This window comes from Phoxinus phoxinus, assembly GCF_949152265.1.
Source record: "Phoxinus phoxinus genome assembly, chromosome: 2".
NCBI lineage: Eukaryota > Metazoa > Chordata > Actinopteri > Cypriniformes > Leuciscidae > Phoxinus > Phoxinus phoxinus.
Genome location: NC_136877.1, coordinates 53,478,334 through 53,492,782, shown reverse-complemented (window position 1 = coordinate 53,492,782; position 14,449 = coordinate 53,478,334). Strand labels below are relative to the sequence as shown.

Genomic DNA, 14,449 nt, shown 5'->3' with positions numbered 1-14,449 from the left:
TAGTCAGCCGGATCCGGCCCGTATCCAGATCAGATGGAGGACCTGCGCCTAGACACGACCACAACACATGATGTAGTCAGCCGGATCCGGGCCGTATCCAGATCAGATGGAGGACCTGCGCCTAGACACGACCACAACACATGATGTAGTCAGCCGGATCCGGGCCGTATCCAGATCAGATGGAGGACCTGCGCCTAGACACGACCACAACACATGATGTAGTCAGCCGGATCCGGGCCGTATCCAGATCAGATGGAGGACCTGCGCCTAGACACGACCACAACACATGATGTAGTCAGCCGGATCCGGCCGTATCCAGATCAGACGGAGGACCTGCGCCTAGACACGACCACAACACATGATGTAGTCAGCCGGATCCGGGCCGTATCCAGATCAGATGGAGGACCTGCGTCTAGACACGACCACAACACATGATGTAATCAGCCGGATCCGGGCCGTATCCAGATCAGATGGAGGACCTGCGCCTAGACACGACCACAACACATGATGTAGTCAGCCGGATCCGGGCCGTATCCAGATCAGATGGAGGACCTGCGCCTAGACACGACCACAACACATGATGTAGTCAGCCGGATCCGGCCGGATCCAGATCAGATGGAGGACCTGCGCCTAGACACGACCACAACACATGATGTAGTCAGCCGGATCCGGCCGTATCCAGATCAGACGGAGGACCTGCGCCTAGACACGACCACAACACATGATGTAGTCAGCCGGATCCGGGCCGTATCCAGATCAGATGGAGGACCTGCGCCTAGACACGACCACAACACATGATGTAGTCAGCCGGATCCGGCCGTGTCCAGATCAGATGGAGGACCTGCGCCTAGACACGACCACAACACATGATGTAGTCAGCCGGATGGAGATGGACTACAGATGGAGAACCTGCGCCTAGACACGACCACAACACATGATGTAGTCAGCCGGATCCGGCCGTGTCCAGATCAGATGGAGGACCTGCGCCTAGACACGACCACAACACATGATGTAGTCAGCCGGATCCGGCCGTATCCAGATCAGATGGAGGACCTGTGCCTAGACACGACCACAACACATGATGTAGTCAGCCGGATCCGGCCGTATCCAGATCAGATGGAGGACCTGTGCCTAGACACGACCACAACACATGATGTAGTCAGCCGGATCCGGCCGTATCCAGATCAGATGGAGGACCTGCACCTAGACACGACCACAACTCATGATGTAGTCAGCCGGATCCGGGCCGTATCCAGATCAGATGGAGAACCTGCGCCTAGACACGACCACAACACATGATGTAGTCAGCCGGATCCGGGCCGTATCCAGATCAGATGGAGGACCTGCGCCTAGACACGGCCACAACACATGATGTAGTCAGCCGGATCTGGGCCGTATCCAGATCAGATGGAGGACCTGCGCCTAGACACGACCACAACACATGATGTAGTCAGCCGGATCCGGCCGTATCCAGATCAGATGGAGGACCTGTGCCTAGACACGACCACAACACATGATGTAGTCAGCCGGATCCGGGCCGTATCCAGATCAGATGGAGGACCTGCGCCTAGACACGACCACAACACATGATGTAGTCAGCCGGATGGAGATGGACTACAGATGGAGAACCTGCGCCTAGACACGACCACAACACATGATGTAGTCAGCCGGATCCGGCCGTGTCCAGATCAGATGGAGGACCTGCGCCTAGACACGACCACAACACATGATGTAGTCAGCCGGATCCGGCCGTATCCAGATCAGATGGAGGACATGTGCCTAGACACGACCACAACACATGATGTAGTCAGCCGGATCCGGGCCGTATCCAGATCAGATGGAGGACCTGCGCCTAGACACGACCACAACACATGATGTAGTCAGCCGGATCCGGGCCGTATCCAGATCAGATGGAGGACCTGCGCCTAGACACGACCACAACACATGATGTAGTCAGCCGGATCCGGCCCGTATCCAGATCAGATGGAGGACCTGCGCCTAGACACGACCACAACACATGATGTAGTCAGCCGGATCCGGGCCGTATCCAGATCAGATGGAGGACCTGCGCCTAGACACGACCACAACACATGATGTAGTCAGCCGGATCCGGGCCGTATCCAGATCAGATGGAGGACCTGCGCCTAGACACGACCACAACACATGATGTAGTCAGCCGGATCCGGGCCGTATCCAGATCAGATGGAGGACCTGCGCCTAGACACGACCACAACACATGATGTAGTCAGCCGGATCCGGCCGTATCCAGATCAGACGGAGGACCTGCGCCTAGACACGACCACAACACATGATGTAGTCAGCCGGATCCGGGCCGTATCCAGATCAGATGGAGGACCTGCGTCTAGACACGACCACAACACATGATGTAATCAGCCGGATCCGGGCCGTATCCAGATCAGATGGAGGACCTGCGCCTAGACACGACCACAACACATGATGTAGTCAGCCGGATCCGGGCCGTATCCAGATCAGATGGAGGACCTGCGCCTAGACACGACCACAACACATGATGTAGTCAGCCGGATCCGGCCGGATCCAGATCAGATGGAGGACCTGCGCCTAGACACGACCACAACACATGATGTAGTCAGCCGGATCCGGCCGTATCCAGATCAGACGGAGGACCTGCGCCTAGACACGACCACAACACATGATGTAGTCAGCCGGATCCGGGCCGTATCCAGATCAGATGGAGGACCTGCGCCTAGACACGACCACAACACATGATGTAGTCAGCCGGATCCGGCCGTGTCCAGATCAGATGGAGGACCTGCGCCTAGACACGACCACAACACATGATGTAGTCAGCCGGATGGAGATGGACTACAGATGGAGAACCTGCGCCTAGACACGACCACAACACATGATGTAGTCAGCCGGATCCGGCCGTGTCCAGATCAGATGGAGGACCTGCGCCTAGACACGACCACAACACATGATGTAGTCAGCCGGATCCGGCCGTATCCAGATCAGATGGAGGACCTGTGCCTAGACACGACCACAACACATGATGTAGTCAGCCGGATCCGGCCGTATCCAGATCAGATGGAGGACCTGTGCCTAGACACGACCACAACACATGATGTAGTCAGCCGGATCCGGCCGTATCCAGATCAGATGGAGGACCTGCACCTAGACACGACCACAACTCATGATGTAGTCAGCCGGATCCGGGCCGTATCCAGATCAGATGGAGAACCTGCGCCTAGACACGACCACAACACATGATGTAGTCAGCCGGATCCGGGCCGTATCCAGATCAGATGGAGGACCTGCGCCTAGACACGGCCACAACACATGATGTAGTCAGCCGGATCTGGGCCGTATCCAGATCAGATGGAGGACCTGCGCCTAGACACGACCACAACACATGATGTAGTCAGCCGGATCCGGCCGTATCCAGATCAGATGGAGGACCTGTGCCTAGACACGACCACAACACATGATGTAGTCAGCCGGATCCGGGCCGTATCCAGATCAGATGGAGGACCTGCGCCTAGACACGACCACAACACATGATGTAGTCAGCCGGATGGAGATGGACTACAGATGGAGAACCTGCGCCTAGACACGACCACAACACATGATGTAGTCAGCCGGATCCGGCCGTGTCCAGATCAGATGGAGGACCTGCGCCTAGACACGACCACAACACATGATGTAGTCAGCCGGATCCGGCCGTATCCAGATCAGATGGAGGACATGTGCCTAGACACGACCACAACACATGATGTAGTCAGCCGGATCCGGGCCGTATCCAGATCAGATGGAGGACCTGCGCCTAGACACGACCACAACACATGATGTAGTCAGCCGGATCCGGGCCGTATCCAGATCAGATGGAGGACCTGCGCCTAGACACGACCACAACACATGATGTAGTCAGCCGGATCCGGCCGTATCCAGATCAGATGGAGGACCTGTGCCTAGACATGACCACAACACATGATGTAGTCAGCCGTATCCGGGCCGTATCCAGATCAGATGGAGGACCTGCGCCTAGACACGACCACAACACATGATGTAGTCAGCCGGATCCGGCCGTATCCAGATCAGATGGAGGACATGTGCCTAGACACGACCACAACACATGATGTAGTCAGCCGGATCCGGGCCGTATCCAGATCAGATGGAGGACCTGCGCCTAGACACGACCACAACTCATGATGTAGTCAGCCGGATCCGGCCGTATCCAGATCAGATGGAGGACCTGCGCCTGGACACGACCACAACACATGATGTAGTCAGCCGGATCCGGCCGTATCCAGATCAGATGGAGGACCTGTGCCTAGACACGACCACAACACATGATGTAGTCAGCCGGATCCGGGCCGTATCCAGATCAGATGGAGGACCTGCGCCTAGACACGACCACAACACATGATGTAGTCAGCCGGATCCGGCCGTATCCAGATCAGATGGAGGACCTGTGCCTAGACATGACCACAACACATGATGTAGTCAGCCGTATCCGGGCCGTATCCAGATCAGATGGAGGACCTGCGCCTAGACACGACCACAACACATGATGTAGTCAGCCGGATCCGGCCGTATCCAGATCAGATGGAGGACATGTGCCTAGACACGACCACAACACATGATGTAGTCAGCCGGATCCGGGCCGTATCCAGATCAGATGGAGGACCTGCGCCTAGACACGACCACAACTCATGATGTAGTCAGCCGGATCCGGCCGTATCCAGATCAGATGGAGGACCTGCGCCTGGACACGACCACAACACATGATGTAGTCAGCCGGATCCGGCCGTATCCAGATCAGATGGAGGACCTGTGCCTAGACACGACCACAACACATGATGTAGTCAGCCGTATCCGGGCCGTATCCAGATCAGATGGAGGACCTGCGCCTAGACACGACCACAACACATGATGTAGTCAGCCGGATCCGGGCCGTATCCAGATCAGATGGAGGACCTGCGCCTAGACACGACCACAACTCATGATGTAGTCAGCCGGATCCGGGCCGTATCCAGATCAGATGGAGGACCTGCGCCTAGACACGACCACAACACATGATGTAGTCAGCCGGATCCGGCCGTATCCAGATCAGATGGAGGACATGTGCCTAGACACGACCACAACACATGATGTAGTCAGCCGGATCCGGGCCGTATCCAGATCAGATGGAGGACCTGCGCCTAGACACGACCACAACACATGATGTAGTCAGCCGGATCCGGGCCGTATCCAGATCAGATGGAGGACCTGCGCCTAGACATGACCACAACACATGATGTAGTCAGCCGGATCTGGGCCGTATCCAGATCAGATGGAGGACCTGCGCCTAGACACGACCACAACACATGATGTAGTCAGCCGGATCTGGGCCGTATCCAGATCAGATGGAGGACCTGCGCCTAGACATGACCACAACACATGATGTAGTCAGCCGGATCCGGGCCGTATCCAGATCAGATGGAGGACCTGCGCCTAGACACGACCACAACACATGATGTAGTCAGCCGGATCCGGGCCGTATCCAGATCAGATGGAGGACCTGCGCCTAGACACGACCACAACACATGATGTAGTCAGCCGGATCCGGGCCGTATCCAGATCAGATGGAGGACCTGCGCCTAGACACGACCACAACACATGATGTAGTCAGCCGGATCCGGGCCGTATCCAGATCAGATGGAGGACCTGCGCCTAGACATGACCACAACACATGATGTAGTCAGCCGGATCCGGGCCGTATCCAGATCAGATGGAGGACCTGCGCCTAGACACGACCACAACTCATGATGTAGTCAGCCGGATCCGGCCGTATCCAGATCAGATGGAGGACCTGCGCCTGGACACGACCACAACACATGATGTAGTCAGCCGGATCCGGCCGTATCCAGATCAGATGGAGGACCTGCGCCTGGACACGACCACAACACATGATGTAGTCAGCCGGATCCGGCCGTATCCAGATCAGATGGAGGACCTGCGCCTGGACACGACCACAACACATGATGTAGTCAGCCGGATCCGGCCGTATCCAGATCAGATGGAGGACCTGCGCCTGGACACGACCACAACACATGATGTAGTCAGCCGGATCCGGCCGTATCCAGATCAGATGGAGGACCTGCGCCTGGACACGACCACAACACATGATGTAGTCAGCCGGATCCGGCCGTATCCAGATCATATGGAGGACCTGCGCCTGGACACGACCACAACACATGATGTAGTCAGCCGGATCCGGGCCGTATCCAGATCAGATGGAGGACCTGTGCCTAGACACGACCACAACACATGATGTAGTCAGCCGGATCCGGCCATATCCAGATCAGATGGAGGACCTGCGCCTAGACACGACCACAACACATGATGTAGTCAGCCGGATCCGGCCGTATCCAGATCAGATGGAGGACCTGCGCCTAGACACGACCACAACACATGATGTAGTCAGCCGGATCCGGCCGTATCCAGATCAGATGGAGGACCTGCGCCTGGACACGACCACAACACATGATGTAGTCAGCCGGATCCGGCCGTATCCAGATCAGATGGAGGACCTGCGCCTGGACACGACCACAACACATGATGTAGTCAGCCGGATCCGGGCCGTATCCAGATCAGATGGAGGACCTGTGCCTAGACACGACCACAACACATGATGTAGTCAGCCGGATCCGGCCGTATCCAGATCAGATGGAGGACCTGCGCCTAGACACGACCACAACACATGATGAAGTCAGCCGGATCCGGCCCGTATCCAGATCAGATGGAGGACCTGCGCCTAGACACGACCACAACACATGATGTAGTCAGCCGGATCCGGCCGTATCCAGATCAGATGGAGGACCTGCGCCTAGACACGACCACAACACATGATGTAGTCAGCCGGATCCGGCCGTATCCAGATCAGATGGAGGACCTGCGCCTAGACACGACCACAACACATGATGTAGTCAGCCGGATCCGGCCGTATCCAGATCAGATGGAGGACCTGCGCCTAGACACGACCACAACACATGATGTAGTCAGCCGGATCCGGCCGTATCCAGATCAGATGGAGGACCTGCGCCTGGACACGACCACAACACATGATGTAGTCAGCCGGATCCGGCCGTATCCAGATCAGATGGAGGACCTGTGCCTAGACACGACCACAACACATGATGTAGTCAGCCGGATCCGGGCCGTATCCAGATCAGACGGAGGACCTGCACCTAGACACGGCCACAACACATGATGTAGTCAGCCGGATCCGGGCCGTATCCAGATCAGATGGAGGACCTGCGCCTAGACACAACCACAACACATGATGTAGTCAGCCGGATCCGGCCGTATCCAGATCAGATGGAGGACCTGCGCCTAGACACGGCCACAACACATGATGTAGTCAGCCGGATCCGGCCGTATCCAGATCAGATGGAGGACCTGCGCCTAGACACGACCACAACACATGATGTAGTCAGCCGGATCCGGGCCGTATCCAGATCAGATGGAGGACCTGCGCCTAGACACGACCACAACACATGATGTAGTCAGCCGGATCCGGGCCGTATCCAGATCAGATGGAGGACCTGCGCCTAGACACGGCCACAACACATGATGTAGTCAGCCGGATCCGGCCGTATCCAGATCAGATGGAGGACCTGCGCCTAGACACGACCACAACACATGATGTAGTCAGCCGGATCCGGCCGTATCCAGATCAGATGGAGGACCTGCGCCTAGACACGACCACAACACATGATGTAGTCAGCCGGATCCGGCCGTATCCAGATCAGATGGAGGACCTGCGCCTAGACACGACCACAACACATGATGTAGTCAGCCGGATCCGGGCCGTATCCAGATCAGATGGAGGACCTGTGCCTAGACACGACCACAACACATGTAGTCAGCCGGATCCGGCCGTATCCAGATCAGATGGAGGACCTGCGCCTAGACACGACCACAACACATGTAGTCAGCCGGATCTTCAGATTGTGTCATCTAGACTCTCCCCTGTGAAGGCCTCATCGACTCCGATCTTCAACCATAGGGACCTGGATCATATTCTGAATGTTCTGATCCAATCTGATTTCTGACCTGTAATGCTGCCCGAATCATAATCACACACTGTTCGTTCGTTTGTTTTGTTTGTTTCCATCTCTCACTGATGGAGTTTTGTTTCCTTGCCACTGATTGGCTTTGGCTCTTGTTTGACTAAGTTGGGGACACTCTATACTCAACAATATCACTGATCTGATCTGCACTGACGCTGTTGTATGAGAACTGAACTGAGCTGGACGATGACGTCCCTGTTTTCTGATGAACTGCTTTAAAGATGAACTGAACTGATTCACTAATTGATGATCTCAATGAACTGACTTCAGCGGAACAATGACAATTTACACTTCACAGCTGCTGTAAATCTGAAATGAAATGCATCATTGAATCATTGTTTTCACTGTAAAGCTCTTATGAAACCATTTGTATTGTATAAAGTGCTGTAGAAATAAAGGTGACTTGACTTGGAGAGTAGAGAAAGGTCAATGCATAATGAAGCAAGATCTACACAATACATCTAGCCCGACTCGTACCTATTCCTCCAGTCTTACAGACAAAAGAGAGAGTGAGATGTGGAACCGGTTCTGTCGTGGTGAACATGTCGCTGTTGTCTCTGCAGCGTCTCACTTTGACAAGACATACGTCTGCCGAGTGGCCATTACACACTTCTGTCAGGAGGAACAAGAGGCAGGAATTTCCACTTTGTCAAAGTGTGTGTTTCTCTTCAGCAGACAGACAGCATTACTTTACACCCACACACACTTACTGACGACAAGACAACTCACATTCCACGCAGTAAACACAAGCTCTTTCACACCAATCATAGTTTACATTCTGAGACCCCAGAAACTGTGTAACTGTCACTTACATTCCTGTCATTTTACAAACGATTGCAAAAATCTTCAAGCTTAAAAGTAAAGCGTTTCATCTTCTCTTATGGATATGAAATGAAAGCTGTCAGTGTTGTGCCGTTAGAGGGCGCCACTGCACTGACCCGGCAGGCTGAACACGTGACCGTGACGTCATCCGCAGGTCATCAACATCACGTCATCTGAAAATTATACTTCTCAGATTCAGACAAAACAACTGAGAAACGCCCAGTAATAATATACCTGCCGATTTTAGGATTGTTCATATAGATTTTATTAATATTTAGAAGTATAGCTTTCATGTCTATATTCAGATATACATTGTCTTTTTTTATGTGTTGTTGTTTTTGTTTCAATATAACTATTAAAGTTAATTTAAGTTCATTCGTTTTTTCTAGCTCACACTTAGTTTTCCAGTGTGAAATTTTAGTGCTGTTACTTATTTCAATTCTCTAACGTTTCAATTTGAGCTTTTCATCTAATATCTATACTTCACTTTATTTTAGCAATTTTGCAATTAACAAAAATGTTATAATAGTTTTAGTTAGCGATAATAAATGTGGTTCAAGTAAATCATTCAGGTTGACTACGACATGTATAGTTTTTATTACTATTTTGAATCAATATTTTGAATAATTTTTACATTTTCAGTTTTCATGTCGTTACCTTTTTGTAATTTTTTATTTCTGTTTTAGTTTTAATTTATTACCTGTTAGTGATTTTAGTGCTTTTATTTCAGTAAGTTGTAATTGTAGCTTTTTAAAATGTTCTTTCAGTTTAAGTTTTTCATTTACTATCCATATTTAATGTTATTTCAGCATTATTAACAAAAATGTTTTAATAGTTTTAGTTAGCGATAATAAATCTGGTTCAAGTAAATCATTCAGATATGTGTAGTTTTTTTTACTATTTTAAATCAATATTTTGAATTATTTTTACATTTTCAGTTTTCATTTCGTTAATTTTTGTAATTTTATGTGTTTTAGTCATTTTTTATTCTAGTTTTAGTTTTTATGTATTACCTGTTAGTAATTTTAGTGCTTTTATTTCAGTAAGTTGTAATTGTAACTAATTGTAGCTTTTTAAAAATGTTCTTTTTAGTTTAAGTTATTCATATACTATACATATTTAATTTTATTTCAGCATTATTAACAGAAATGTTTTAATAGTGTCACCAACCCGAGGTGAAAATGCTCGCGCGATTCATTATAAACTTTATTTTGACTTCTAACGAGACATAAATCTTAAATTTAAAGGGTTTGTGTACGCTCAGCTCTGAAAATAACACGAGCTACTCTTTTATTCATGAAAACAGCAAGAAATGAATAACCTTTTAAAGATAAAAACAGCCAGATTATTATTATTAAGACCGGATTATCAGCACATCACGATACATCGATTGTAAATCCCAGCATGCACTTCCTTCTTCTGAGACATTCATCGCACACTTCAAGAGCTCTGCAGAAATGCTGCTCGCCTGGACAAACTTCCACAGAAATGTGTATTTGGGGGATTAGTTCTGTGGAGAAGCTCAGATCTGAGGTCAGATCACGCTTATCTGATCATGCTCTTCAGTTCAGAAACAGTGATTTCGACACATCGCACGGATCACTGAACATCTGCAGGTAGTGCATCATGGGAACTAATGATCAGGACTCTGGGAGTGTTTAGTGTCCACAAAAGCATCTTGAGCTTCAATGGAAGAAGAATATAAACTAAAACCATTGAGGAAAAAAAAAACATGTGGAGGACTCAAGAGTGTGCAGATCTGAGCCGGGCCTCCAGAAGCACTGGAGCACTGGAAACTAATAGAAAATAACCAAAACAATCCAAGGTTTTTATTTAACACCGTGGCTAGATTAACAAATAAACAGACATCACCTGAACAAAATATTCCGTTACATTTTAATAGTAATGATTTCATGAATTTCTTCACTGAGAAAATAGAAAGCATCAGAAACACAATTGTAAATGTACAATCTTTGACAGCGTCTTATGATTCAGCCTCAATTATCACCCCTCAAGAACAACTACAGCGCTTTACAACTATAGGACAGGAAGAGCTAAATAAACTTATAACTGCATCTAAACCAACAACATGTTTATTAGATCCAATACCCACTAAACTACTGAAAGAAGTGTTACCTGTAGTGGAAGAGCCTCTTCTCAATATTATTAACTCGTCTCTATCTTTAGGACATGTTCCAAAAACATTCAAGCTGGCAGTTATAAAACCTCTTATTAAGAAACCACAATTAGATCCAAATAACCTAGCAAATTACAGACCCATTTCAAATCTTCCATTTATGTCTAAAATACTAGAAAAAGTTGTGTCCGCTCAATTGTGCTCTTTCTTGCAAGAAAACGATATCTATGAAAAGTTTCAGTCAGGATTCAGGCCACATCATAGCACAGAAACTGCGCTGGTTAAAATTACAAATGATTTACTTTTAGCTTCTGACCAAGGCTGTATCTCAATACTAGTTTTACTCGATCTTAGTGCTGCGTTTGACACTATAGATCATAAAATACTCTTAGATCGACTTCAAAATTACACTGGTGTTCAGGGACAGGCATTAAGCTGGTTTAGATCGTACCTATCAGACCGTTACCATTTTGTCCATTTAAATGGGGAAAAATCAAAGATAACATCAGTAAATTATGGAGTGCCACAGGGATCTGTATTAGGCCCCCTGCTATTCTCAATTTATATGCTGCCACTTGGTAATATTATAAGAAAACATGGAATAAGTTTCCACTGTTATGCTGATGACACTCAATTATATATTTCATCTAGACCAGATGATAACACTAAATTATCTAAAATGACAGAGTGTGTTAAAGATATAAAATATTGGATGACGTGTAATTTTCTTCTATTAAATTCAGATAAAACGGAGGTATTACTGATTGGTCCAAAAAACTGCCCACAAAACCTCTTACAATACAACCTTAATCTAGATGGACGTCCTGTTACTTTATCCTCTACAGTAAAAGACCTGGGTGTTATACTAGACCGCAACTTGTCTTTTGAAAATCATATTTCAAATGTCACAAGAACAGCCTTTTTCCACCTTAGAAACATTGCTAAGCTACGTAATATGCTATCAGTTTCTGATGCAGAAAAGTTAGTTCATGCATTCATGACCTCGAGACTAGATTACTGTAATGCTCTATTAGCTGGTTGTCCTGCATCCTCAGTAAACAAGCTACAGTTAGTCCAAAATGCAGCTGCTAGAGTTCTTACTAGGTCAAGAAAATATGATCATATAACACCAATTTGATCATCTCTACACTGGTTACCTATTAAGTTCCGTATCAATTACAAAGTATTGTTACTGACATATAAAGCCCTAAATGGTTTAGCTCCTGTATATTTAAGAGATCTTCTATCGCCATATATTCCATCGCGCTCTTTAAGATCGCTAAATTCGAGGCTTCTGGTCGTACCTAGGATATCTAAGTCCACTAAAGGAGGGAGGGCGTTTTCACATCTAGCTCCTAAACTCTGGAATAGCCTTCCTGATACTGTCCGAGGCTCAGACTCGCTCTCCCAGTTTAAAACTAGATTAAAGACGCATCTCTTTAGCCAAGCATTCACATGATGCATCTCATACCTTTTATACTACAGTTAAATCAGATCAAATGCATTCGTATTAAGAACAGCAGCTACGCTAATTATTTCCCATCTGCCTTTTTTTGTTGTTATCTCGGGACGCCTGTCCCGAGATAACTCAAATAGAGTTTGTCAGCTCCAGTTAGTATCCAGCCTCTCATGGAGACTTCAGACGCCCCAACGCCTGTGATGAGATGACTCGACGCCTGTGAAGAGACGACCCAACGCCGGCGATATGTTATGCCCTAAATTTATACATGATTAACTAACTGTATTTTTGTATGTATATTTTTGAAATGCATTTTCTGTAAAGCTGCTTTGAAACAATGTGTATTGTGAAAAGCGCTATACAAATAAACTTGAATTGAATTGAATTGAAAGCACTGTTACTGAGGAGTGAAGACACATGAGGCAGTCAGTCAAGCAGACCGAACGCATCTCTGTGAATCTAGATCCAGTGACAAACCCTTGTCAATCAACTACAGCACTGACCCCAACTACAGCACTGACCCTAACTACAGCACTGACCCCAACTACAGCACTGACCCTAACTACAGCACTGACCCCAACTACAGCACTGACCCTAACTACAGCACTGACCCCAACTACAGCACTGACCCTAACTACAGCACTGACCCCAACTACAGCACTGACCCTAACTACAGCACTGACCCCAACTACAGCACTGACCCCAACTACAGCACTGACCCCAACTACAGCACTGACCCTAACTACAGCACTGACCCTAACTACAGCACTGACCCCAACTACAGCACTGACCCTAACTACAGCACTGACCCCAACTACAGCACTGACCCTAACTACAGCACTGACCCTAACTACAGCACTGACCCCAACTACAGCACTGACCCTAACTACAGCACTGACCCCAACTACAGCACTGACCCCAACTACAGCACTGACCCTAACTACAGCACTGACCCTAACTACAGCACTGACCCCAACTACAGCACTGACCCTAACTACAGCACTGACCCCAACTACAGCACTGACCCCAACTACAGCACTGACCCTAACTACAGCACTGACCCTAACTACAGCACTGACCCCAACTACAGCACTGACCCTAACTACAGCACTGACCCCAACTACAGCACTGACCCCAACTACAGCACTGACCCTAACTACAGCACTGACCCCAACTACAGCACTGACCCTAACTACAGCACTGACCCCAACTACAGCACTGACCCCAACTACAGCACTGACCCTAACTACAGCACTGACCCTAACTACAGCACTGACCCCAACTACAGCACTGACCCCAACTACAGCACTGACCCCAACTACAGCACTGACCCCAACTACAGCACTGACCCTAACTACAGCACTGACCCTAACTACAGCACTGACCCCAACTACAGCACTGACCCCAACTACAGCACTGACCCTAACTACAGCACTGACCCCAACTACAGCACTGACCCTAACTACAGCACTGACCCTAACTACAGCACTGACCCCAACTACAGCACTGACCCCAACTACAGCACTGACCCCAACTACAGCACTGACCCCAACTACAGCACTGACCCTAACTACAGCACTGACCCTAACTACAGCACTGACCCCAACTACAGCACTGACCCTAACTACAGCACTGACCCTAACTACAGCACTGACCCCAACTACAGCACTGACCCTAACTACAGCACTGACCCCAACTACAGCACTGACCCCAACTACAGCACTGACCCTAACTACAGCACTGACCCCAACTACAGCACTGACCCCAACTACAGCACTGACCCTAACTACAGCACTGACCCCAACTACAGCACTGACCCCAACTACAGCACTGACCCCAACTACAGCACTGACCCTAACTACAGCACTGACCCCAACTACAGCACTGACCCTAACTACAGCACTGACCCCAACTACAGCACTGACCCCAACTACAGCA

At 49.2% G+C, this 14,449-nt stretch overlaps 1 protein-coding gene across 2 annotated transcripts in view; it reads left to right on the top strand.

Annotated features, from left to right (window-relative positions):
• LOC306993517 (putative C-type lectin domain family 20 member A) overlaps positions 1–14,449 on the top strand; it is a 431,197-nt gene that overhangs the window by 137,185 nt on the left and 279,563 nt on the right. The window lies entirely within an intron of this gene.